This window comes from Rhea pennata, chromosome Z (genome assembly GCF_028389875.1).
Source record: "Rhea pennata isolate bPtePen1 chromosome Z, bPtePen1.pri, whole genome shotgun sequence".
Classification (NCBI taxonomy): Eukaryota; Metazoa; Chordata; class Aves; order Rheiformes; family Rheidae; genus Rhea; species Rhea pennata.
Window position 1 is genome coordinate 13,003,726 of NC_084702.1, and position 25,211 is coordinate 13,028,936.

The window sequence follows — 25,211 nt, forward strand, 5'->3', positions numbered from 1 at the left end:
AAGAAGCAACTCCACCACCTCACCTCCCTGGCCTGTCTTTCCTAAAAAGCACAGAGCCATCCATGGCAGCATTCCAGCCATGTGAGCTATCCCACCATGTCTCTGTGATTGCAATGAGATCATGGCTCTGCGATCGCACACAGATCTCCAGCTCCTCCTGCTTGTTCCTCATGCTGCGTGCATTGGTGTACTGGCGTTTCAGAGAGGTGGTCATGCCTGCAGGTTTCCCAGGAGAGTTGCAAGAGAATCCCCCATAGCCATGTCCCACATGCACTTCCACACCTGCATGCACCTACTGGACACATCCTGACTCTGACTTGAGCTGCGTCTTGTTGACTAATTTCCACTGATTTCCAAGTATTAGAAAGAAAAAAAAAAAAAAAAAAAAAAAAGCAAAAAAAGAAAAAAAAAGAAAAGAAAAGAAAGAAACAATCTGCACAACTCTGATATAACCTGACATATGCTCCAAATTAAAAAAAAAAAAAGAGTCTTTCTTTCTCAGCATGTAAGCAGGAGGGAAGCAGCATTCATTGTCCTATCTAAAACAAACCCTAGTAACTGCCTAATACTTAGCAACATATTAAAAATATAAACTATACATCAGCCTTGAAAGTACTGACAAGCTGTTGCAGCTTAAGTTAGGTTTATTATGCCATAGCAGAACAGACAACAAGTATGGAAAGGAAAATACTCTTGAGAAAAGTCATGACTCAACTGGTAAGTTATTAGATGGGTTTGTTTGTCCACAGAGTGATTGAAGGAAGCCCTGGTCACTGTTCAGGCTCTATCTTTGGTCTACTAGACAGCTTTTGGAAGAGCAGATTGAAATGTAGGTGGTTTGTATAGAAATTACTGAGTTTGCTTTGCTATTAGATGTTGTGTTCTCCTTTTATAATACTTTTTTTTTTTTTTTTTTTTTTGCTGTTTCTCAGTTTTGTTTATGATCTGCATGAAACTCCTCTGGCTGAAAGAAAAACCACTTAATAAATGGCTTAACATAGATGTATAAACAAGATACCTGGAAACATGCAATTTACCCTACAGCTAGGGAGGAAATTATTTTTTCATCCTACAAAAATTTAGTCAAGATGACAAAATAAATGCATGGCTGGTTGGAAATAGGAGTAAAAAGTCTGCAAACTTGGAGCCAAGAGATTGGCTCTGTTTGCTATTCTTTCACAAACTGCACTGAAGAAATACCTGTCTGCTGTGCTCTGATTGACATTGCATATGACTCAAGACTCATTGCAGGGATACAATGCATGTGTTCGATTTTACTTATTAAAAAAAGAAGAGTAGTAGTAAATAAAACTTTTAACATCCATGTCCAGATAGTGTGCGTAGAAGCAATGTTACAAGCCCAGAACACCAGCCTTCTTCCTTCTCAATCTTCATTTCCTCTTCCCCCTTCCCCATAGAGATATAGTTTCACCAAATGTCTGAAATGGATTTGCCTGAGGTCTTGCTGAGATCTGGTCCTTCCTTACACGTCATGAGGAGAAAGAATGCACCCAGGGTGTGCTCATGTCTACTGCTTTCTCCTTCAGGCCCTGACTGGGCCAACATGCTGCTGTGGGACTTGACATAGGTGTGCAGCTGGAGCTCTGAAGGGTGCCTGTGGGTTGTGTTCGGGGGTAAAACTGTCCTTCTCTTTGCAGTGGTCAGCAATATTTGCCCAGTGCTCCTGCTCAGTTTGCTTGATTGGGGGGGAATGGAGGAGGGAGGGAGGGAGGTAGAGAGGTGGAGAGCTATGAGAGAACAAAAGTCTTCAAATTTCCTTTCTTTTTCTTTTACTACCTAAAGGGTCAGTTCCGAACCAGCAGGTAAAATACTATTGTTTTTCTGCTGAGATGATTCAGTAGTGCCCATCGGATACAGCTGCAGCTCCTTAACTTTCTGTCTCTTGCACTGGAAGGAGATGGCACAACAAACCTAGCCCAAAGCTTTTAAGCCCTGTACATAGTGATCTCCTCTTTCCCAGGTGAAACAGAATAATGCCTACAAAAATGAAAAACGAACAAACAAAAAAGATGACACTATTAATTCAGCAAGAGAGAGTGTGGTCCAAGCCTCCTAGGCAAAGCACTGATAACTCCACTGTCTCAGCTTATCATTCTGATTCAGGTCATGGAAATATTTTCCCAGTGTTTGGAAAAACAAGAAAAATCATTTTTATATAAAACTACGGAAAAGGTCTCTTGGGTAATGATAACTATTTGGCATTGTTTTTCATGCGCACACCACACCCTTCCCCCCTCAAAATCTAATGACTCAAAACTTCGGTAGATTCAACATATATATTTAAATGCAGATGTGCTAGTAACGAGGAATTCTAAGTGTGGATATTGCAATGGCACCTTGCAGCACACCAATAGTTTGAGAGAGCTGATACCAGTAAATCAGATGTGCAATACAGTTATCAGAAAAACAATCTGCATTCAGAGTCATCCAGTAGAACAATTTCACTTCTGACAAAAGCTTAGGTGTGTCTAAATATTCAGAGAAAAAATTAGCAAATATAAAATGTAACTTTATTGAAACAAAGAAAGGGGAAGGGGAGACAAGCTGGTAGTATTTTTACATAGTAGTCTAAACTATCATAAATAGCATGTTTATAATAATTATAAGTAATTATGGTGGTACAGTTAGATGCTGCACACTGATTTCTAATATGGAAAGCTTTATGCCTCTTGTATCCTTCATGTTTTCTTCCCCCCTTTCTAGGAGCTAAGAAATGTTGAAAGAAAGGGCAGGAAAAATAATCTTACTAGGGCAACAGGGGTCAGGAACAGTGGTGGAAGAAAATCAGAAGATGATGTTTTGTACAAAAGATAGGGTCTGCAGTGAACACACTATATCTCATTAATATAATATGATGGCAGAGCTTTAGATTTGCAATCCTTCCCTCCAGACTAAAGCTCAAGGATATTGTCCTCAGGTCGTGCGATACAGGAGCCCTCTGCAAGACAGTGCTTTGCTGACAAGTCTACTACTTGCAGCAGGGGAAAGCAGAGTATACTACAGCTCTCTAGGTCCTTTCTGATCTGCGGTTCCTTCTTCTGGCATGTCATTTTAATAGTACAATAATATTTACAAAGATTCAGGAAAAGACTGATGATGCTATCCTCATAAAAACTTTTTACTGGCTAGTTTAGACTTATCAAGTGCAATTCGTGACAATTGTCTGTTCTGTGCTGTCATTTGTGCTTATTCCACTGTTTTCAACAAACTCTACCAGGAGAGCAAAACCAGTATTCCCAAGAAGGTCCAAGAAGTGGCATAATTTTTCCAAGATAAACCCCCAAAAGAAAAAACTAAAAAACTAAAAAAAAAAAAAAAAAAAAAAAAAAAGGAGCGCGCGTGAGAGAGAGAGTAGTAGAAATAGAACTAGAAACAGGGGATTCATATGAGACATAAGAGATTCATCTTTATCCTCAATCCAATGAAGAACATCTGTGCCAGATTGCCTCTTGGATATTCTTGTTTGGTGGTAACTTATTTATGTTAAAAGGAGGAAATAGGAGGCGATGAAGGTTTGACATGACTTATAGAAATGCCAGATATTTCTGTGGATTTAACAGAGTGCCTGTGCAGCTCAGTATGTATGGCTCAAATGCTTCATGCTCCATGCTTCTCTGATAATCACTAGGAGTGGAAGGACTAGTAAAACGTAGTTCTTGGTCATTGCTGAAAAGCTTCTTGTAGTGGTCAGCAGTCCTGTTGTGGGCTGCATCATCTTCTCCGGTGCTCTAGGTATTATTTTTTTTCAAGAATAAGAATATACGAGAACAAAAGAACAAAGGATTTTTGTTTTCTTTTGTTTTGTTTATTTATTTATTTGTTTCAGGAGAAGGAACTAGCAGTCTATAAACAAAACCTGTAAACAGAGGGAGTAATGGGAGTACATGAGGCAAAGCTCTGAGAGGACTGAATAGGCAGGTCAGGTCCATATGTTGCAAAGATAATTGTTACTTTGCTGCAGAGTTTCTAAGTATACAACTGTTATTTCGTAGTACAAAGTTCTTGGCTAGCGCTTTTTTTGACATCTGACTTGAAGCATGAGGTATAATGAGGTATATTCACCGTACATGAATATAATTGGCTAATGTTACAGGATGGCATCACCATATCACTTTGGCAACGGGTTTTTTATTTTCAGTTTTTCTACTTTTGCAAGTCCCAGTGTTATGAAGAGAATTTTTTGTCTTGGGAGCTGACTTGATTTTCACTCTGAGACACCAAAGTGTTCACTAGTATGCTGTTAAACTGCTTCTAGCAGGTAGGTTTCAAGTGGGAAGTGATTCCTCTCTGCTGTCCATGTCTGTTGCAATTGTTTCCACCTCTGTATTTAAAATGGTGCATTGCTTGCAGCTGATCTTTAAAGGCAGAAGTGAATGAGATGTGAATCAACTTGAATCAGGCCCAGGAGGGTTACAGAAATATGGCTACACATAAAAACTTAGCTTTCACTTATTACAGTGTGAGACAAATGTACCTCCTGCAAACAGCTTAGTGAGGGCAGGGAAGGGCCAAATAAGTGCTCCATAAGTGGTCCAAGAGCTAGGACCATTTCTTCTGAAACCACCGGCATCAAAAAAAAAAAAAAAAAAAAAAAAAAAAAAAAAAAAAAAAAAAAATATTTTCCATTGCTGTCCTGTGTATTCCTCTCCATTGATCTGGAGGAAAATATAGTTCAAGAGGAACAAAACAAAACAAAATAATAAAATAAAATAAAATAAAATATCGTCTCCACCTTTCTCCATCTCCCTCACTGCAAAGTCAAATATGCGTCTATTGTGGGGAGATTGTATGCTTCCTTAACTTGAAAACTGGAATTTCACAGGATCGTTACCTGTAGAGAACAACAAATAGTATATCTAGTTGTTCACGTTTCTCCTGCTGTCAAAGGCTTGTCCTTTCAAGCTGTTGGAAGTCACTCCTTCCTGTTCTTGTTGTAAATAAAAGCAGAGGATGGCTTGTCTCCCTCTCCCCAACACCATTTTAACCTTGCCACGTTGTCTTTTTATGCAAATAAAAAAAAGAGATGCTCAAGTTAGTAGTCTCCAGGATTTTTATTGTGCAATCCTGCTTCCTCTCTGAAAACACCAGCTGCTGGAGGCATGCAAAACCATTTAGCCACAAACAGAGTAACTTCTGCTGCTGTTTTATCATATTGACCTTGAAGTTGTTATAGCTGGCGACATCTGACTAGCCTATATTTTCCCTGTGTTTGATTGTCTGATATCTGAATGAGGAAAGCAAAATATTATTATAAGGAAGCTATACTAGATGTATCTATATGCATATGTTTCTCCACCATGGTCCTGTAAGTGCTGGCCTTTTCTAAGTGAGAAGGGCTCTGAAGCAGGAAACAAGATAGAGCAAATTGGCTTTCTCCTGCCTAGATAAGTATAAGCAACAACATCAATAAGGAAGTGAAATTGCTTTTATATCTTACTCCCATAATTATTTAATTAATTAATTATTTGCAGAGATCCTGCCAGATTAACCACCCTAGAGATGTGCCAGCTGCATTGATCCAGCCATCAGCAGACAGAGTTCATGCAGCCTGCTACATGGAGAAGACTATGGAAGAGGCTAAGAGTTCACAGAGCGTTCACAGAGCTAAGCTCTGACTCTGAGAGATTAGAGCACATATATTTAAAGAGCCTGTGCCAGGTACGAGTGTCACCCCGATTCCTCCCTCTGCATGGGTCCAGATTGCCTAGCATGGACCCATGGTGCATGGAGCAGTGCTGGGTGGAGATAAGCAAAGGGACATTCATTGCCTCTGTAAACCTACCTCATGGCCTGCCCAGCATCAGGGAAATTAAAGCCACTGCAAAAATGAGCCTGCACAAAATAGTATGCTGTTTTCTGGGACAACTGAAAAGACAAGAGTACTCCCTTCCCAGCTCCTGGGGTTATCCCCAAGAGACCGGCAGGGCTGCTCCAGCTGCAGTTCTCCTTTGTGAAGGACAGACTGCTTAATGGCTTATCACTGGCAGGTGCTGATGGATGAAAATATCAAAAAAGGCAAGCATGAGCAATGAAATGTGTGAAATGTAACAGTTAAAAAATGTTTTTTTTTCTCCCTTTTTTCTTTTTCCTTTTTTAATTTGCCCTCTTTTTTCTTTGTTCAGCTGGTAAATCAATCTCTATATGAGAAAGTCAGCCCACAGGACATTCCCCTTACTGAGGGTTTTCATCTCACTCACTTATTCTGTAAAACTAATTTTGGATTTGATATTAAATAAGAAATACAATCTCCCTCTCTTCATCTGTTTTTATGTGTGCAAGATTCATTTTCTTTTACTCTAAAACTTCTTGTTGTGCATTACTTAAGGTCATAATGATATCTTTTATGAAAGTGTCTATGCGAATGAAAATGCTGACAAGGGAATGTATCCTTATTTTAACAATATTAGATGAAGAAAATAGGTTAAAATTATAAATCACATAAGGGATTTCTGACTCCACAGTTAGGGAATACATTCTCACCATAAATTGTATGATCTGCTTACAGCCTCTGAAAGTAACTGCTGAATCCTAGAGAAAGCTACTGTTGCGATGAGCTTTCTCTCTGCGAGGAAATGTAAGTTGGTTAAACTTGTGACTCCCCCTCTCAATTACAAATTACCTAGGTGTAGCACCTGTGCTAGACTAAGTTTGTGAACTTGCTTCTTCGCTATTCCCTTTTCAAGACTTTTTTAATAGTGAAAATATGTCACTGGAAATAATGTACAAATTTGAAGTTTTTCCTTAAGATAGGTGATGTCCATTGGTTAACTGCTAGGTGACAGTTTAGGTAAAATATGTGTTTGTTTATACAACGTCACAGCTTTCACTGCAGAGTGGAGATTTGCTTTTAAGTCTATTGAAATCAAATTCAGCTGTGTGACTCCTGACAAGCTACTTAATTTCTTTGTGTTTCTGAACTGCAAAATAGCCTTAGTATGGTCTTTTATATATTTTAACTGTCAATTTTCAATACTTTTCAATAGCTTTTTTGCCTTTGTAAAGTGTTTAGGCTTGCTTGGGTCTTGTAGGTGCTAACACACTCTAAATGATAACTGGAGAAAAAGAGGAAGACTTTGTGAAGTGAGTCTCTAATTTTCATATTTCAGAATATGAAGCATTCTCTGTGGCTCAACCCTTGAATCTTTACAGTCCAGGAGTGAATGATCATTTAGGCTCACACAGGTATTTTCCTGGAAGCTGCCGACCTGGAAACAAGCAGGAATGCCTTTAAAAAATAAAACTGAGGGAACCTGGAAGGGATTGCCTGGATCTTACATGTTACAGTGAAGGCTAGTGACTGGATACCAACCTCAGTAGTGACAGGATGCAGGTAGATACTGGAAAACGCAGTCAATATCTACCTTGAAAACACCTGTGCTTTATTCGGGTCACCGTCTTCTCCTCACATGCTCTCTTGGGGCTGAGAAGATAGTAAAATTGACAAAAGGAGTGATTATTATCTTTTGTATGAATAAAAGCCCTGTGTAAGGTATTTGGAAGGGTGTTGAAATAGTTTCCCAACTGTAGCTTCATAAATGACTGTATTAATAACTACAGTGAACTGTTTATTTATTATAGATATCTTATGTTTATAACTTTTCTCTAAAACTCTAAATTTACTGCAAAGGATAAGAGGTAGGTTGAAAGTTTATTTTCCCAACCATTGCTTATATTGAAACACTGACTACTAGTTTGTGACTTCTGTCTGCATTTTATTATTATTATTATGAAATATGTGTGTTACAGTTAAGCTTGTGGTCTGGTATTCTGACCTAACACTGATGAAATTTGGCAGTGATTGCTACTCAACACCAAAACTTTGCTTTGAAAGGGGAGTAATATGAAGAAGAGTGCATTCAAACAGAAATTGCTTTGAAGTAGATAACAGATCGGGATCTTAGGATTAATATGAAACTCAAAACAAACAAATAAAAACAGCTGCTATAAAAAGGTAATTATGTTCTATTGACAAAGCAGTATCTTTTTATTGCATTGTTTATGAACAGAAGAGACAAAATAATCTAGCTGAAAGCAACAATATTACAGCCATATTATATTTTAGATTTGATTCCAGTTCACCCCTTTCCACACATAAGCATGTGCGTGCGCACACACACACACACGCATGCATGCAGAACTTGCCAGTAAGTTAAAAACTTCTAAATTTCTGAATGTACATAAAGGCTGTTCTAATGGCTTAAGGATAGAGCAACATACTCATCTGGATATGCAGAAATTCTAGAAGCTATAGAAATGTGTTCTGCCTTGTTATGGGGAGTTACTCTGTAAAATGCATGGTTAAACTAGGGGGTTAAATTTTACTCCCAATTCTACCAGATATCTACCTAAAAAATGAAAGCAGACCATAAAAACTTTCTGATTTGTAGAAAAGCCCACAGCCATATATATCTAGTTTTCTGGAAGACTGTATTAGCCTCAAGAACTAAGCAGTAGGTTTCACCTATAAAGTCGAAAATTAATATAACCAGTAAAGGTGGATTTGAAGTAGTTTGCTTGCCATCATCTTTTCATGTGCATTAAAATAAAATCCTTTCACTGACATGCCTGCTCCTACAAGAAGAGAGTTGAATGCTCCCATGAGCCAGCAATGTGCCCTTGTGGCCAAGAAGGCCAATGGTCTCCTGGGGTGCATTAGGAAGAGTGTTGGCAGCAGGTCGAAGGAGGTGATCCTGCCCCTCTACTCAGCCCTGGGGAGTCCTCGTCTCGAGTCCTGAGCTCTCCAGGACAAGAGAGGCATGGAGCTACTGGAGAGAGTCCAGTGTAGGGCTATAAAGATGATCAGAGGGCTGGAGCATCTGCCCTATGAGGAACAGCTGCAAGAGCTGGACCTGTTTAGCCTGGAGAAGAGAAGACTGAGGAGAGATCTTATCAATGTGTACAAGTACCTGAAGGGAGGGTGTCAAGGGGACAGGGACAAACTCTTTTCAGTTGTCCCATGTGACAGGACAAGAGGCAACGGGCAGAAATTGAAGCACAGGAAGTTCTGCCTGAGCGTGAGGGGGAATTTCTTCACTGTAAGAGTGACAGAGCACTGGCACAGGTTGCCCAGAGAAGTTGTGGAGTCTCCTTCTCTGGAGCTCTTCAAGGCCCACCTGGATGCAGCTCTGTCTAACACACTCTAGGTGACCCTGCTGAGCAGGGAGGATGGACTAGATGATCTCCAGAGGTCCCTTCCAATCTTACTGATTCTATGATTCTATGAATACACAGTTCAACATTTAAGGATAAATCCTAGGAATTTACTATGTGAATATGATAAATTTGCTTTAAAAATGTAGATTGCACTGTCATTTTTTGTCATATATATTTTTTACATCTGGGGCAGTACTGATGAACAATTTCAAAGTGAGAAATTTTTAAAGCGGGAAAGTCTCCTAATGACTCTTTTGGATCTTAGCTAAAGGAAGTAGGTGGCAATTGCATGATCCACTACTCGTTCTTTACTTATCTAGACTTGAATTATATATTTCATTCTTTTGGACTAATCCTGGAGTGTATATTCCCCCTTCTTCCTTCACTGGTGATCCAGAAGCATCAAAAAATAAAGGAAAAAAAAGGACCTTGAAACTGTTCTGCAGCTTGTATTGGAATAATATGCCTAATATTATTAGAAAATACCTGAAAAAAAGCAAAATTCAATGGAATGACGGAGGTGGGAGAAAAAGACTGAAGTTCAAGTAGGGAAGCGGTGGACAGGATTAGTAACCAGAGAGTCTGGAGTGATATAAAAGAAAAGACCTCTTAATCAACAAACCAGGGCTGAAAAGGAGTAGTCAAGTGTATGCACACAAATAAGTAAGTGACTATGGGACCAAGCCATGGGGTCTTGTACCTCTTGTACCTTGTATCTCTTTACCCTTTCTATAAAGTCAGCACATTGAGGTACCTCTCTGAAGTGCCTGTGCACAGATACACGTGAAATAGGGAACAAACAAGAGGAATTAGAAGTGTGTGTGCAGTTCTAGGGCTAAGTTCTCATTAGGATCAGGGAAACAGGGTGGGAGATCTCACAAGACTGAAATGTTACAATGGATGAGTACTCAGGAAGGACAGACCAGGAAGATGAGGACTAGAGAGAGCAGCAGAAATGTGTGGAGCTTTCTGGTGAAGGGTGAGGGGCTCCTTGAGAGCTGATGAGTTGGACTGGTAGACAGAGCAGCATGGGTGACACTGTAGCTGGTATCTGCTGTAGGCTGCCTGGTGAGGAAGAAGCAGATGAAGCCTTCTTCAGACAACTGGAAGAAGCCTCTATGTTTGCAGGCTCTGGTCATTATGGGAGACTCAAACCACCTCAATGTCTGCAGGAGGTATAGCACAGTACAAGTAATTCAAGAAGTTTCTGGTGTACATTGAAGACAACTTTTTAATCGAAGCTGACACGGAGCCAACAAAGACAGAGTCTCTGCTGGCTTTCATACTTACAAAGAAGAATGGGTCAAAGAAATGAGAGCAGCCTTGGGACTGAGGAGTTTAGGATACTGCAGGGAGCAAGCAGGGTGAAAAGCAGGAGCACAACTCTGGATTTGAGGATGCTTTGGTCTCTTCATGGACTTGGAAGAATATCATAGGATACAGCCCTCAAGAGAAGTTCAAGAGAGCTGGCTGAATGGTCCATCCCAACAAGGAACAAAATAACAAAGACAGCTAGAGGCCTGCACAGATGAGCAAGTTGTTACTGGGAAAACTCAGACCTGTAAAGCATGGACATGGTTCCTCAAGTAGAACATAGAGAAACTGTCTGAGCGAGTAGGGATAGGGCTAGAAGAGCTAAAGACCACCTAGAATTGAAGCTGGCAGGAAATGTGCAAGATAACAAGAAGGTTTCTATGAGTACCTAGGTAGGGAAAGAAAGACCAGTGAAAATGTGAGTCTGCTGCTAAGCAGGGCAGGGGTTATGGTGTAAGAGGTTAAGGTGTAAAGGGCAAGGTACTCAGTGCCTTCCTTGTCTTAGTCTTTACTGGTAAGAGCAACCTTCGGGAATCCCAAGACTCTAGGACCTGAGGAGAAGTCTGGAGCAATGAAGACCTACCCACCATTGTTGAAGACGAACAGGTGTAGGATAATTTAAACAAATTGGACATACATATGTCCATTAGATGGAGGTATAAACATGAGCATGCATAGAGTTAGCCAATATCATTGCATGGTTAGATAAGTGGACAGTGAGGTGGACTGAGAACTGGCTGAACGGGTGGGCTCAGGGGGCTGTCATAAATGGCATGAAGACCAGCTGGAGGCCAATCCTAGTGGTGCCCCTCCCAGGATTCAATACTAGGGCCAAAACTACTTAATATCTTCATTATTGAGCTAGATGATGGGACACAGACACCCTCTGCAAATTTGCTGATGATACAAAATGAGAAGGCTGATGCACAGGACGGCTGTGCTATTTTTCAAAGAGAACTTGAAAGGCTAGAGAAAAGGGCAGAGAGAAACCTCATAAAGTTCAATACAGGGAAGTGCAAAGTCCTGCATCTGAGGTGGATGCAGAATTGCAAAACTCAGACTGAGGACCATAGTCATCATTAAGCTGCTTATGACCCAGCAATGATCCCCTGCAGAAAAGAAGGCCAATAGTCTCCCAGGTTGCATCAGGAAGAGCGTTGCCAGCAAGTCAAGGGAGATGATCCTTCTCCTTTCCTCAGTACTGGTGAGAACACACTAGTGTTCTGTATCCAGCGCTGAACTCCCCAGCACAGGGATCCAGCAAAAGATCACAAAGATGAAAAAGGGACTGGAGCATCTGACACAGGAAAGGCTGAGAGAGCTGTGACTGTTCAAGCTAGAGAAGAGAAGGCTTGGGGGAGGTGATCTTATCAATGTGAATAAATACCTGATATGAGAACATAAAGAAATGGGGCCAGACTCTTCTCAGTGGTGTGTAATGCAACGATGAGAGGCTATGGACACAAACTGAAACCAAGGAAATTCTACCTGAACATGAGAAAACACTTCTTCACTGTGAGGATGGTTGGCATTGCAACAGGCATTTTAACCAGAGAGACTGTGGATTTTCCATCCTTGGAAACATTCAAAGACTAACTGGGCATGGTCCTGGGTAACATCTAGAACACCCTGCTTGAGCAGGGGGGTCGAGTCAGTCGATCTGCATAGGTCCTTTCCAGCTCCAGTTCTTCTGCAATTCTGTGATACCTTACTAACTTTCAAAAGTGGCTGAACAGATTCTTCACTGGAGTCAGAATGATTTTTCACTGTGTGATATGTTAACTTACTGCAAATTATTTCATGTCTATAAGACAAACTTTTCAGCTACAAAACACTCTCGGAATGTTTTCCAGTTTTGCAAACTATCTGATAATAATCCATCATAATACAGTTTATTCCAACACCATTTATTCCAACATCAGAACAATGGTAACATTTTGCAGCATGATTAATAGTGTTTTAAAAGTAAAAAAATAGTATTACCTCTCATTACATTCCACCTTTTCACCTTAGAGTTTTAATATATTTGGCAGAATGAAGGACTACATTTGTCATGTCCTAAATGCCTGCCGTTTTTCCAGAATTGAATTTGCACTTTAAGGGTCAGCTCTGATTTGATGGGGCTTGTGAGTTCGGTTTTGTAGCTTATACCTTGAAGCCAGTCTTACGGCTTAACAAGCCGTGTGAAGCAAAGAGGGGTCAAAATGCTGAGGCTGATGGCCACCCATAGCTCTTACAAAAACTCTGAAGCAAATAAAGAGACAAAATGCACTTTGATGCTCTAAAGATAATCAGCATTAGCAGTTTTATCACTTTGTCTGAAGCCTGTATTCATCAGCCATATTGATAGTGTGAGAAATAAAGTGATTTTCTATTTTTGTCATTTTTTCCTTGTGGAGTCTAGTCTTAATAACAGTGCAAAGGCTTCTAGTAGTATCTAGTTTTTACTGTAGTAAAAGTCAGGATCAGAGTACTATTCCAGATAGAGTGTATTGATGGGATAAGATACTGATGCAGCAAGGAAACCATCAAGTTCTTGACTCTGAGTGACCTGTAAAGCTGAACATTAGGGGTGATATTCAGGCACAGGACTTGACTTCCATGCACACCAGTATAACAGCAGACATAATTACTCTTTTATTATGTTCTTACCTTGATGGAAGCATTTCAATACCTGCTAATTAGTGTCTCACAGAATTGCCAGAGAGACCTTGCCTGTTCTGGGGAAAAAAAAAAAAAAAAAAAAAAAGAAAGTCTACTGAGAGTCTGGGAAGATGATGTAGCTGAAATTAAAGTGTTGCTGTTCTTCCGACAAAAGTGGTGACGATGATTGATAGCCTCAGTAACATTTTTACAGCCTTTGCATACAAGATATACTTTCTTCCTATTTTCCATCCTTTTTTGTTTCTTCAGACTGCTGTAATCAACTTTCATGGATAGACCAGAGGAAAAATACACAGTATATTTGTCTCATCAGAACACTGCCTTTCAAATGAGCCAGTTCACATCCTACTTAGGTTTTGCCTCTTCTCTAAATGACCTATTCAGAAAAAAAGTTTTAAAATTAAAAAGACTTCAAACTCATCTTTTATCTCTGTTTAACCTAGGCTTTTTAATCAAACTTGTATACTTTGTGCACATTTGTATAATTTGTATATTTTTTTTTCCACAGGAGAAGGGAAAAAAAAAAAAAAAAACTTTTTATAGCTTTTATAATTTGTAGTATCAATTACTTTATAGCATCAGTCAATTGTGTCTTGTATATTTTCAGTGTACAAGCTGATTATTGACATATAGTATTCTCCTACTATAGAAATATCTATTCAATAATAGTATTACTTAGGGTAATCACAAACATTACAGTGGGAGGGGTATTATTTAGCCTGCAAGTATAAGAGCTAAACAAGTAGGAAGGTGCCCTCTGGCACACCTGCCTAGAACTTCTGTGCTGCTGTAGTGGGACTCACTGAATAACAGAAGACACTCTGAGTGTCCTGGCCTGTAGCAACACTTATTTGTAAATATAAATAAATAAAAAATAAATTATTTTCAGACACCAGGTACCTTTTGCTGCTTCAGGTACCTGTGTGTTCTGATTTCTGGTTACTTTCTTGTTGACAAGCTGTAAAATTCTTGCCGCACACCTGAAAACTAATCCAGGAAGCTTTTTTCTCTAAAGTGTAACTGGGTATGTGAGTTGCTCTATAGAGGTCAGTGAAACGGTGAGTTAGGAAGGCATTAGTCTGCTTTTCTGTATTTAGGCCCTTGAGTTCTTTCACTCTCCCAAATCTTTAGGAAAGTGTTTCTCAGAATGTAACACCTTACTACTATTTTTACTTTGTAGCATCATTCTGGCATTTTTCATGCAAAGAAGCCAGGGGAAAAAAATAAGGCATTTTTCAAGACTCCTGCTATGCAGAAGACACCACCTTTTTTTTGCTCGTGTGTTGTACAGAATTATCTAGTGGTTTAAGAAACGAAGTCTTTCTCATATTTTTTATTCAAATCTGTCTCTTCAATTTAAGAACTTTTTTTTCCCCCCTGCATCTCTTAGAGAATTGAAGCTGTTGACAGTTGTTGAAAACTAGCAGCAAAAAGTTGGATTGAAGCAATGAGGGCTTCTGCCTACCAAATAACTGATGCTGGGTAAACTAGTACTGTTGTTGCACCAGCAAATGGAGAGAAATTTTAGTATCACTAATCCTGAAATCACTTTTGGGAACCCCCCACCTTTTTTCTTTCTTTCTTTTCTTTCTTTCTTTTCTTTCTTTTCTTTTTCTTTTTCTTTTTTTTTTCTTTTTTTTTTTTTTTTTTTTTTTTAAGATGAGAAGTATAAAGAAGTCTTTGCTGAATTTTTCATCCACAGCTGCAGACAGCATAAAGGAAGGTAGGGACACATGCTCCTTCCTTCCCCGTGTACAGGATAGTTCAAATCTACCTTCAGTTGTGTTTCTAGGTATTATGCTAGACTGTAAGTTTCAAGGAAGTGCATGTATTCTTTTCTGCGTTTACTTCTGTAGAGCTAATTTCTGTTTGGAGTACTCTGAGCTCTGTCTTTCAGTCAGTTCTCAATTCACCTCACTGTCCACTTATATATGCTTATATATGAGCTTATGTTATGGGAGATATCCTTTTTGGTATAAAATAAGATATAACATAAAAACTAAAAATGATAGACTTCTTCATGAGTTAATTCTTATTGATTGTTCTCTATTTTAATTCAAGATTAATTGATGAATCCAAGTTCCAATTTTAAAATTGCATGGAAGTAACATAAAGTGAATGTCAAATCTTGTTTGATAAATTCTCTCAACACATATATTAAAAGTATTTGAAATCTTATTTCATATATAGAGAAATGGGTAAATTAATACAGAAAAGGGAGTTCAGATGAGAAAAATCCACTAAAATTCTTGTCTAATATGTGAAGGTTAGCTTTCTCTAAGTGCTGAGGTATGTAATTCCTCGTGAATCCAGCAGGAATTATCTTCGGTTCGCCTTGTGATTTAATAATTCTTTGGGCTACCAGAACAGATCTGGGATTCTTGCCTACACCAAGAATATTATTTCTGAGGGGAAATCCATCAGAAAGAGATGTCTGGAAGTCTCTCGTCTCATCATACTTTCTCAAGCAATATGCCCTTGGAAAACAGATGTACTCTGCTGCAGTTTTGTCTCCTGACACCCTCAAAAGACTTCGTATGAGTATCTTATGGATTAATGCAGAACCCTGGTCCCTGTCCTGTGGCTATATCAACTGAGCTATATCCCACCCTCTCCCAAATATACATCCCTCTCTTAAAATTGACAGAGAACCTGTTCAGGTGACTAGCTCCAATGTTTTGAGGAAGTGGCTGTTATGCTTGTGACACTGCTCCACTCTTCGCCTATGGCTCAGTACCGCTGGGTAATAGATCTGATGCAAAACTGGATCTTCCAAAGCCAGTGGAAAGAATTAATTGATAGAGAAGACTGTTTGTCTAGGCTAAGATCATAAGTGAACACACACCAAAGCCACAATCCTGCTTTGGTGTACATGCACACACATGTATGTATATATGCATAAGCCGTAGATGCTTGTCTCATACTCATCTTGAAGAATCATCTGATTAATGTGAGGGATGAGGAATACCAACAAGGCTTCAGTTCATTTTATGAGTTCTAATGACATCATCCATCATGAGCACAGATCAAGCAGCTTAGGCATGGCAGACTAATTCAGCAATACATTCACTTTAAGGTCATCAAATGTTATTTATAATGGATGAGTAACTTTAGAAATAATGGAAGCCACAAAGAGAATTTACAATCTCAGCAAGCAGGACCTCTGGAATGTAACAGATTTCTGTAAGTCCTAGCTTTAATGACTTTAAGTTTAAACAGAGTTTCAGGCTTTGCAGATGTCAGATTTTTTAAAGGCATTGTTTCTACTGATATCCAATTAATGGTGGTGATACAGTGGGAAATAGTGACCAACATTACTTTGAGATCCCAGAGCTTGTGAGTAATATCATGTTGTCAGCTAGACTAAGCCCAAAGGATCTATGAATTTGAAGGGCCTATAGTTCCTATTTTTAGCAGTTTGTTCCTCATGAATATCTCTAGGGGAATGTCTACCTCTGTACTTGCTCTTACTCTTAAAAAGTTGCAGTCATAACTGATTTAAGTAACAAGCAGCTGCTGTCTTCAGCAGTTCTAAAAATATATTTCTGCTGCAGGAATTGTTTCTAATTAACACAGTCTGAAAGATAATATTATGGATTACCTTCTCTGAGGGTTTTTTCCTCTTCCATTGATTTTCCTGCAATGCTGTACATTATTGTTTGCAGTGGTATGCTGATTCTGAACTGTTGTCACTTCTGTAATAGCCTGGTGACACCTACTAGCTAATAACCTAATGACTTCTACCAGCTACAGCCTCGTTTTGGATGGAAGATGTATTGGACTGTGTTCTGTTGAGTTCTGATTCTTATCAGCTCTCTTTTTTTATATAAGAAGTTTTAGGAGAATTTCTTTAATTTCAAATGTTTATGCTCTACTATGTAGTCCTGTCCTGAACGGTATACAAGGTATTTAAAAGAATGTTCAAATTTTTATAGTTAGGAAAGTATTGCAACACCAATGAAATAAGTAGGAGTAGCTTTCTTCATGATGGTATTTCTCAGTGGAAAACAGTCAAGGTCTACAAGAAACGTTGTGGACCGCATGTTGTGTGTCTCTGTTGCAATGTTAGCATACAGCACAGAGAAGCTTGAGAAATGGCTGAAATACATTGATCAGCTTTTTCTTGCCCACGTTTCACTTTTAACAGCATCATACAGCCAACATATTGGTTGATTTTTTTAAAATGTATCTTTTACCTACCCCTTTTATTAGCAGCTCTTTCCTCTATACTGTAGTGACAGTGCACCACTTCAAAGTGGCTTAAGTACCTAAAATTTGAGCTCTGCTTCTATAGGTCCAACTTATCCTTGTTGATATGAATAACATTAGTAGAAAGAGATTTGATCTACAGAATGACTTTATCTTTTTTAATGAAATAGAAATTGGATTGAATTTTACTTGACTTCTGTACAACCTTATTTTCAAATCCTTTAAAAAGCTAAATGCTCATTCACTCTTAATTAGATTGGAAAAGTCCACTTAATAAATGCTCTACTTGTAAGGAAAGGGATTTCTTTATTTGAAATACTTCAGTTTCTTAATTGACTGTAATGAACCGTGTTTCAGAAAATGTGGAGTCTTTATGTGCAGCCAGTCAGATATCTAGTCTTATAATATCTACATAAACGCAAATCTGTGGGAGATTCTTGGGTTAATACCTTGATAATTTATATCTATAGAACTTTTGAATTGTACACAACCAACCTCTGAGATGGTGAATGTGTTTCTGAAATGTAAGTATTTACATAATCCTTTTCAAATGATCATGAAATTTTGGTGACCGTTTGTTGATTATTGGGGTTTTGGTAGGTCATATTATTAAATCTAATTGTCTATAAATCATTAAAGAATATTAAAATGATAGACTGATAGACTTCTGTTACATGAAATCCTAGGAATTAGATTGACATGCATTTTGAAGAATACCATAAGCCTCAATATAACATAATATTAAAGTACTTTTGGAATAGATCCATCAGTTCTAAAGAGATTTTTCACTTCCCTGAAATTAAACACATTTAAGTGTTCCATTAATTCTGGAAAGGACTGAATACTTATTGATCCAAAGTGTGAACTGGAACTAGTATCTGTGGTTATTCTTATTTGTTTATTTATTTATTTCCTTTTTAACTTATGTTAGAAGCAAACTCAGATCCCTGACTAACAATAGTCTGACCCAGAAACAAAATTAAATGTTGTAGTATATCGGAAAGACTGATTAAAATTTCCTCTTTATTCTTGCATTTAAGATCTTTTGAAAAATAGCATAATCCTGTTAATGTACCATGAGGAGTACTCCTTTTAATAAATACAGAGCTGTGTTCTACATTTGTGTTATGAAAGTCCACAACAAAATATCAAATGCTGACTACAAAATAACAAAAAAAAAAAAAAAAAAAAAAAGAAAAAATGAAGGCAAGAGTTTTTTTTTTTCTTTTCTCTCTAACTTGACAAATAGTGTTTTGGGCAGTTCTTTCCATCATTTGATTTCAAATTATCTATTAGATATCTGCTGATAACATTTGAATACAAACTCTTTGTTATGATTTGACTTCTTCTCAAATATTTTTCCATTGATTATTGATAAAGAGCTTGCACTTATCACACTAACCCAGCATAAACAAGGTAATTATTTACTTTCTTGTCACCATGGTTGAGTATAAGTTGTGGTTGGTGTATGGACTGGTAGTTGACACCTCTCCCAAATTCCCTGTGAACTGCAGCAGATTGTATACTGAAGAATTTTTCCTTCATCTGTGACCCTGAGTGCAAGCTACAAATTCTTTTCTGTGAAAATGAATAGAAAAATTATATTCAACTAGTGGAGTGATTGACTGTTGTAAAGAGTGGTAGGCTTGTGCCCTTTTAAGGGCAGCTGCAGCATCTGCCATTAAGGAAAGCTATGGTATTCATCCCACTGGGAGAAGAGCTGAAGAAGTACATCAAACCACTAGTCAAATGCTAGCTGCTTTACGTCCCAAAATCCGTGGAAAACATCAAATTTAATGTGGATTGTTCCTGAATAGGTGTTCTGAATGAGCATCATGTTTTTTTTTTTTTTTTTTTTTTTTTTCCTTTCTTTCTTTCTTTCTTTCTTTTTTTTTTCTTTTACTCTTCTGGTTAATTTTTATTGATATTTCAAAGATGCACATCCTCTTTCTTCTCTTCTGTAATAAGCAATGTTCTAATATCATATGTGACAAATTTCAACAAAGTAGTCATCAGGGATTAGGCCTGAAAATGCTGTGCAAAGATGTTCTAATTAGTGGATATATAGTAACATACTGAGTAGAAATCTGATATGAGTTAAAATACATCACTTTTTAAAGTCGATAACAAAAAACTTAACAAAAACTGGGCACACCACAAGTTTTCCTTCTCTCTCATAAATGAATCATAAATTCGGCTCTGCTCTATTCTAATAATTAAACTCTGGCTTCAGGAAGACCTGGTAGATCATATGAGACATTTTTTGTTTGACTTTGAAATGTTCTTATTTCCCACTCAGAAATTTGAGAAAATTATACAATGATGCTTCTAAAAGTGGCAGTGTAACAGGATAGCCTTTTTGGACTTTTACCAAAGTGCCTGTTGCTTGTTTTGAGGCCAATTTCAAGCAATATTCTGTTCTGTAAATGTAACATTTTCCTCCTTTTTTTTTTTTTTTTTTTTTTTTTTTTTTTTTTAGTACATTGTGTTCTGAGCAGGAGGACTTTTCTTCTAGAGGTCAGCAAGAGAAGAAAAGCTGAAATAAATCGACAAATGCTTTGGAACAGCCTTTTACCCCTAGGTGCTAGAGAGATCAGAGGAGAGGAGATAATTGCTAAGTATAGCTGTGGTTTCCTTCCATCCTTCCAAAGACCTTTGAGTGCCTTGCTTTATGACTTATCCCATGCTACAGTTAAAACTATTCCCAAGTGGCAGAGTGGAAAATAGCTTTAACAGTACAGAAAATAGAGACTTTAGGCCAATAGGTGGTGGTAAGATAACCTTTTCTGTTTCTGATGGGCTGTCATTACAACTGCAATAGCTGGGATTGTATGCCTTTGACTGAGCTAGCATGTAGCAGAGTTGATGTCAAATTGCATCCAAGATTACACTGGTTCTCACCATGAAAATGAAATGTTTCCCTTCGTAAATTGCCTCCTATTTTTAAGCCTTTTTTTTTTTTTTTTTTTTTTTTGAGTGTCACATCTGACAGCATGGTTGCAGCCTCTGAGATTTCCAAGGGAGTGTCATAATAGTAGAAAGCTGTACCTGAACAGTTTGATTAACTGTTTCCTTTCTGAATTTCTTTCAATTTCTCTCACAGTCTGACAATTCTTTTACAACGTAATTTGTGCAGGTATTGCTGGGGAAAAGAGAAGTTCAAATCTGAAATTTATCTTTCCTTTTCAGCATATAGTGCTTTCTTAACTTTCAATTACTAGTTTATTTGCTTGTCTTTAAATATTGCAACATTACTTTTAATGTTGTTTCTTGTTTTATTAGATCAATTGTACATGAAGGAATTCCTTTGTCTCTGTAAGGTTAATCAAGAGGAGTTAATCAAACGAAAATTCAAGTGGTCAGAATGGAGATTCCATAGTCAGAATGTTTTTCCACTGTGAAAGAACTTAGATTTTTCTGTTAATTTTTCTATTGATTATTCAGTCCATGATTCATTCAAGACCTTTATTTAAATCTTAAGGGAGTTTTTTCCCAGTCTCCAATATGTTCAGCTTAGATTCTTGTATGGAAGAACTATGTTTGGAAAAGATTCTTGTGAGTGATTCTTCATAACAAGATGTCATGATATTATGCAGTGTTGATGTTTAGTATCTGTGTGTCACAGACAAGGAGAGACCAATCCACCTTGTTTGCACCATTTCTTTCCTTCAGTACATATAGATGAAAACTGGGATAAAGAAAGATGTGATCATATATGACTTCTGAGTGAAGGCTAGAAAAATTGTTAGCTGACATTTAAGGAAGCAAAAAATTCCCCCTGGGTCTTGAGTATACACATTTAGCCAGTAGATAAGTGCAGAGTCAACCTTAACTCCCCTTTGAAAGGTTTTTGAAGGGCATGACAAAGGCTACTGTGTGAGTTTCAAGCTTTCAGATGCCTTTTCATCTTTTCCTTTTTTTGTGGATCCTGAACACTTTTACAAGCACCCAGTTCCCTTCTTAAAAATCTGTCCCAAAGATATGAACTACTCCTGGAGTTCCTTATTCTGTGTTTATGTCAATGAATCAATTAGGTTTGACATATTAAAGGTCAGAATTCTGCTCCTATTTCAGCTTACTTTCTATTTTTATTTTTTAAGTCAATAGCAGTTTACAGCTGACACAGGTCATTCTTCAATGAATTTGCCTAGCAGGGCCAATACAGAGAGTATCTAGATTTGCTATAGCATAAGGAGGGCTTGCAGGATTCTTGCAGAATTGTTGAAATCATATTCTGCTGGCTAGTTACAAGGACCTTATCTGAATCTGATTACAATAGCATTCAGTTTGGCTTTTCCCAGTTTTACGGTACTTTCCAGAGTAAAGTACTCACTACTACAATAATTAGAGGAAAGCAAGGGCTGTTATTTCAGCTGTCATTCTTTTTCTTTCTGTCTATACTTGGACTATCTGAAATGCAATATTTTATTTCAAGAAGGATATGAAAAGAAAATTCTGTAGCCTGCACAGTCAAAAAGAGCTGGGGGAGTGTTTTTATATCTTATGGATTGTGTTTCTCTTCATCTGTGCCTCATGGTTAAGCACAAACCACTGTTGGCTACCAAACTATAACTACATTACTGAAGTTCTTCAAATTAATGAGTAAGTACTATCCTGAGGCATAGCATTAAGGAAGTTTTGCAGCAGAATAATAGGTTTCCAGCTATGCTTCTGTCTCTGGTTATCTGTGCTGGTTCATGTAGCAAGTAATGGGGTGAATCACATTTCATTCAAGGCAACTGTTAAAAATATGCTGTGCTGGAACTCTGATTTCATGAAAAAGAGAGGTTTTCTAAAGGTTTGAGCAGAAATATTTTTGGAAGAGCATAAAATGCTTCCATCTCTCAATTTTCTTCTCTCCCTCCTTTATCGTTCTCCAAAGGTTGGTGTGTGGCTCTTGTAGCAAGTTAATTAAAAGTGCCTACTCCTTTGTATGCAAAGCGCCTTGTTATCAGTTGGTCCGAAGGTTTGGATATCTCCCTTTTCACAATGCAGCTGGCATTACAACTGCCAAAACAAATAGCAAAAAGGCTAATTGAGAAAGACACAGATACCCTTAAGCTAGCTCGATACCAGCAATTACTAACTAAATAATTAGACCTTTCATTACCCAAAACCTAACTGCACAAGTGTGAATGCAAGATTTTAAAAGATTTCTAAGTGTATGTAAATTTTTCAGAATACTTTATTTTCTTTATTTGCTTCCTCTCTCTGTCCCTTCCTTCCTGTTCATTCAGTGAGTTACCAAGGTCCCACTGAAGCAGAAATAATTCTAAGCTTTTTATAATGAACCATATGAGGAGGGTAATTAAAAGAGATTTGCACTCCCACTGCTTTTTTTACTCATTTAATACTTGACATGAAATCTGAAGCCAGAGTCCATCACAAGGAGGCTGATTGCTCTCAGACTGTTATGGATTCAGTTCAGTACAAAATCTGTAAGTCAGTAGTGGAAATCATCTCAAGCAGAAACCTGAATATTGTGAATAAAGAATTTCTGAAACATTCTGCAACAATGAGAATTTTTGTCTTCAGAGACAGGACTCTGGCTCTAAGGATTAAATAACACAGAAGGAACAATATGACTTTGCTGTTGATGCGTACATAAAAATGATTTGTATTTATTCTGCTGTCATGGTATAGACCTGTTCTCCTTGGCAAATGCCGATCTTAAAAGGTATGGTTTTCTCTCATGCTCGTTTGAGAATCTGTTTCTGCAGTGGTCTCTTATTTTGGCTCAGATGTCAAGATGTTACTCTTTGGAATAACTTGATCACCTGCATCTGGTACCCACATGGGTTGCATACATGAGGAGAAACGCATCCCAAAAGAAAGGTATTTCCTAGGTGGAATGTCATTTATTTAGAAGATCCTGTTTACTTACAGTAAATGGGTGGGGAGGGATCAGAAAGCTTTTCCTTCTTTCCCTCTCTCATTCCCGATTTTTAAACCTACTCTTCCAGACAATGACCTGCCTGAAGGAGACCTTCTCTCTTTCTGGTGTCTTGTACGGCTGACAGTTTTCTGATCACTTTCAGCTTCAGACTCCTAGAGGCAAGTGCAGCAATCTATATTTCAGCCTCATTGTTTCCAGTTAACTGTGAGCAAAAGCTAGTAATTCTCCCGAGTTACTTTTTATTCTGCCTTTTCATGCAGAGATGAACTTCAGTAGTGGCTAAATCTGCTATTTTGTTTCTTAACAAAAAATGTATTCCTTCATAAATTTAATTTAAATCAAAGGAACCTGCCAATGAAGTCTATGACGATGTGTAATGCACGTACTAGATAGCAGCTGTGTGGATAATAACAGTACACCATAGTTATTAGCTCCAGAAACAGTATTTTCATAGCTGTAATTCTTTGAGAGTCTAGTAAGTGCTTCAGATTTATGGAGAAAGTGTTTCTGAGGTGTCATGCAAACTTAGTTTCTGATCTGATGGAAAGGTCAGTCTTACCAGTAAACACCAGTAACAGCCATTGTGGGGGAGAGCTTGCTCTGTGTGCTCTGAGTTTCTTCTCTATCTGTGACTCTTGTAGAGTCTAGTAAGCATTCTCTACAGGTTTACATAGTTTTAATTAAATGTCAGGTTTACAACACCTTGGAGAATTGAGAATTAAGGAATAGATTCTTTAGCAGCAGGAGGTTGTTAAACAAACAAAAATCATTGCAGTGCAGCATGTGTCCTCACCAGTAGCTTGATCAGTGTCTCCAATAGCTGCTTTTCTGGGGGAAATATTGAGGGAATATCATTATGGAATTCAACAATTCCAGTTTCTAGGAAATAAGACAGAAGACCTAATCTGCTGTCAAAATGACTGAAGTAAGTATGTCAGTACAGGCCATGAATATTATTTGTTTATTAGGCTCCTAACTGGTCTCTGTGTTTGCCCTTGGCTGGTTTTATAAAACTAAACAGATATGTAGCTAATCACCAAAATAGTTACTAGTCACAACATACTGGTTCTGCATCACGGTGAATTGGTGTAATCTTACCAAAGTCAGTGACTTCATTCTCACTGATGCAGATAACATTCTGGCCCTAAAAAATTATGTTACGGATAAAGTACCAGCTGTAGGAAGATACCTTAGTAGAAACAATAAAGCACTGCACAGAGGAGAATTTATGTCCTTGCTAAAGGACTTTAAATGTAGTATTCTGCTTTCTGTATAAAGGAAAACTGTTCCATTTAGATCTCCTGCCTCCTTCTTTTCCTTTCTGTTACAGCTGAACATTTGTCTCCCAACTCTTAAAAATGGAGTTATCTTTCAAAAACAAGCTGGCACAGGCACCAGATCTGATATACACCTACCTATGCAGCTCAACGTGCTCCAGCTGGGAAGTGGAGCTAAGAAAAGGCAGTCTGCTAGCACAGCTAAGAGAATCCAGTCAAGTCTGGAGAGGGAGTAGGAGGGTGGAGCTTGGAGAGCTGGAGGAGAGAGTGTCTGCTGATTTACCTGCTCTGCAGCAAATTATGCTTTATCCCTGATATTTCTTCAAGGACTGCTGACCTGAACTGTGGCCTTGGTATTGAACCTGTTTAAATACACAATGTGTGATGCAGAATATAATAATTGGCATTACAACATTCTGCAGAAATACCTCACAAAGTGGTTGCAAGAACATGTTAGACAAAATTGAGTGATGACAAAAGTAAAGTGATGCAAGTAAGGAAAGAACAATCCTAATGTCATCTCTACAGTGATGGTTACTATGCCTGGAAAACATGATCTTGGAAGTCAGTGCTGGTATATCCTCAGAACTGCTGTGCTCAGAAACCTTTAAAGGAGTGAACTTATAAGAAATTGTCAGGAAAGAGAAAATATCATTATCCTATTGTTTAAACATCTT